Genomic DNA, 3971 nt, shown 5'->3' with positions numbered 1-3971 from the left:
CTGGCCTGTAATGGATCATACTGAACGGAGAGACAATCCATCATGTAACACTTGCATTGCAAATACATGCACACAGACCATTGGTGTATTTATTGAGTTAGCACAATGACCTAATTTGACTATCACGGGATGGGCAGGGAGGAGAATGGGAGACTGTTGACAGTGGACGAAGGATCCCGCCAACAAAAATACTCAGTAGTCCTTCAGGCCAATAGGCTAGACAGGCCTGCCGCTTTCACAACTCAGACAGGTGAGTGCCTCCCTACCTCTGCTCTGCACCTCGGATGACAGGAAGCAAATGCTGTAACATAACAGATGCAGACTTTATGCATAGGTTAAGTAGTATGTGGGTTCAGTGTTGCCCTTTTTTAGTAGACAAAATAGTGTATTTGGTGGAATGTAAAGCTAGTCAGGTGATGTGTTGATAATACTGGACCTGGGTTTGGGTTAAACAGATGAAGAGCAATGTTAGTCTCAATTCTCTGGGGAAGTGACCAGAGCAGCATATTATTTGATGATATTCTGAGTGACAGACACATTTTAGCATCCACGTGTCAGTCAACTTGGTGCATGTGCCTCAGTTATTTATGTCATGATGTAACTCCTGGGTAAAGGTATGGACACACTCAACCATCCAATCTGTCCATGGCCGTGATGATTCTGAGCTATATTCAACTCCATGTTTGCACCTCGATGGGCTGTTCTGAAGTTGGCCACAAAGGTATGTGTTCTCTTATTTGCTATTTTGAATGGTGCTTCATACTAGGCACTTATTTCCATAAGGGCCTGGGACTGTTTTTTTTTCTTCAGAACAGCTTATGTTGGGACTTTCAGGAGTTGCTAATAGTTTGTTCTCTCGCAGTCACACGTCTCTCATAAATGCTCGGTGTCCTCGCATGATAGTAGAGAAACAAAGAGGGGGATATTTGGGTGAGGCTGTTGTCACAGATGCCTCCCACAGTTGCCAGCTGCTGCCATGAGAAGACCCCTGCACACATCCATCTCAATAACCCGTTAGATACAACCCGGAAGGAACTCTAATGTTACCTAGTTGCAATAACATCATACCAACATTGTGAGAATAGAATAAATGAATTGAACCACTCATTCCCTTTGTGAAGTGATACAGTATGTTATACACAGTGGGTGGTCATGATTACTTATATTTTCACTGGGCAGTTAATTTAACTTTAAAAAGTTCTCATTCTGTTAACTCATATACAAATAATGTTGTTGATGTGTACTATACCAAAGCATAATTTGGTTTAGGACAAGAAAAAACACTTTAAAAACCTAACCTCAAACCTGTGTCTCAAACAGGCTGTCTAAAAAAAAAATGCTATTTCCTCATAAAATATATAATCTCTCTGAGGCGGATGAGCTGGCCATTCAGGGGTCTAGAGGAGGATGAGCTGGCCAATCAGTGGACTACTTGTATGAACATTTTTAATGACCAGTATACTCCCACACCATTCCACAACACAGAGAAGCTGCTTTTTAAAGGTGCACTAGGCAGGAATCACTCCGCCATTTCCTGGTTGCAAAGATTTTAATAGTTTTCCTAATTTCAGTTTGTGACAAAACAAGCAAGTAAAGTGTAGAGAATCATTGTACCATCTAAACTGCTGTAAAATATTTTTTCCATCATCAAAAATATATTTTCAGCTGTTTGAAGCTGGTGTACAAAAGCAAAAGACGCAAAAACTAAACTTAAGAACGAGAAGCATAGAAATGGCGCACATAGAACAGATCTACCACTTCTTAGACTTGTTTTAAATGAGAATGACAGATCATATGTGAATTTGGTTGGGTCGCCCAAAAAGTTAAATATTGCAGCTTTAACATTCTTAACTACAATTTTTTTTTAAGAAAAACTATTTCACTCATTGTAAGTAATTATAAGTTCTTATTTCATAGAAATCTGGAAACACTGGGCAGTTACTTACATAGGTGAAGGTTAAAAGTTGTCAGACCTGTTTAGATCACTTACTTCACTTAACAACTGAGCCTAAATCAAAAACTGATTTCATAGCAAATTCTACCATTATTTTAACATTGATCACTGCAGGCCTGGGTTTAATACAGTATACCTGATATTGTCTGTGGGGCTTACTGGAATAGTGTTTAATATATAGGTGGCTCTCAGCACCACTTAAGCCTGAAATACCTGAAGATACCTGAAGGATTAGTGATGCATGGTTAAGAGGTTCAGTCACCTGTCTGTCCTCAATCACTTCACCCTGCGGAATCAAACAAAGCCTGGAACATAGACATGGAATTAAAGGCTACAGGGTGTCTTCGTTTTTGGTTTCCTTCCATTATAAACCATTAGAAACGTCCCTTTTTCAGGACCCTGTCTTTCAAAGATAATTTGTAAAAATCCAAATAACTTCACAGATCTTCATTGTAAAGGGTTAAACACTGTTTCCCATGTTTGTTCAATGAACCATAAATAATGAACATCCACTTGTGGAACGGCCGTTAAGACACTAACAGCTTACAGACGGTAGGAAATTAAGGTCACAGTTCTGAAAACTTATGACACTAAAGAGGCCTTTCTACTGACTCTGAAAAACACCAAAAGAAAGATGCCCAGGGTCCCTGCTCATCTGCGTGAATGTGCCTTAGGCATGCTGCAAGGAGTCATGAGGACTGCAAATGTGGCCAGGGCAATAAATTGCAATGTCCATACTGTGAGATGCCTAAGACAGCGCTACAGGGAGACAGGACGAACAGCTGGACAACGTGGCAGACCACGTGTAACATCACCTGCACAGGATTGGTACATCCGAACATCACACCTGCGGAACAGGTACAGGAGGGCAACAACAACTGCCCGAGTTACACCAGGAACGCACAATCTCTCCATCAGTGCTCAGACTGTCCGCAATAGGCTGAGAGAGGCTGGAGTGAGGGCTTGTAGGCCTGTTGTAAGGCAGGTCCTCACCAAACATCACCGGCAACAACGTCGTCTATGGGCACAAACCCACCGTCGCTGGACCAGACAGGACTGACAAAAAGTGCTCTTCACTGACGAGTCGCGGTTTTGTCTCACCAGGGGTGATGGTCGGATTCGTGTTTATCGTCAAAGGAATGAGCGTTACACTGAGGCCTGTACTCTGGAGCGGGATCGATTTGGAGGTGGAGGGTCTGTCATGGTCTGGGGCTGTGTGTCACAGCATTATCGGACTGAGCTTGTTGTCATTGCAGGCAATCTCAACGCTGTGCGTTACAGGGAAGACATCCTCCTCCCTCATGTGGTACACTTCTTGCAGGCTCATCCTGACATGACCCTCCAGCATGACAATGCCACCAGCCATACTACTCGTTCTGTGCGTGATTTCCTGCAAGACAGGAATGTCAATGTTCTGCCATGGCCAGCGAAGAGCCCGGATCTCAATCCCATTGAGCACGTCTGGGACCTGTTGGATCGGATGGTGAGGGCTAGGGCCATTCCCCCCAGAAATTTCCAGGAACTTGCAGGTGCCTTGGTGGAAGAGTGGGGTAACATCTCATAGGGGCGGCAGGTAGCCTAGTGGTTAGAGTGTTGGACTAGTAAACCGAAAGGTTGCAAGACCGAATCCCCGAGCTGACGAGGTAAAAATCTGTCGTTCTGCCCCTGAACAAGGCAGTTAACCCACTGTTCCTAGGCCGAGATTGAAAATAAGAATTTGTTCTTAACTGACTTGCCTAGTTAAATAAAGATAAAAACAATTTAAAAAAGAACTGGCAAATCTGGTGCAGTCCATGAGGAGGAGATGCACTGCAGTACTTAATGCAGCTGGTGTCCACACCAGATACTGACTGTTACTTTTGATTTTGACCCCCCCTTTGATCAGGGACACATTATTCAATTTCTGTTAGTCACATGTCTGTGGAACTTGTTCAGTTTATGTCTCAGTTGTTGAATCTTATGTTCATACAAATATTTACACATGTTATGTTTGCTGAAAATAAACGCAGTTGACAGT

The sequence above is a fragment of the Salvelinus alpinus genome, chromosome 1 (genome assembly GCF_045679555.1).
Source record: "Salvelinus alpinus chromosome 1, SLU_Salpinus.1, whole genome shotgun sequence".
NCBI classification, from domain to species: Eukaryota; Metazoa; Chordata; class Actinopteri; order Salmoniformes; family Salmonidae; genus Salvelinus; species Salvelinus alpinus.
This window is presented reverse-complemented; position numbering follows the sequence as displayed.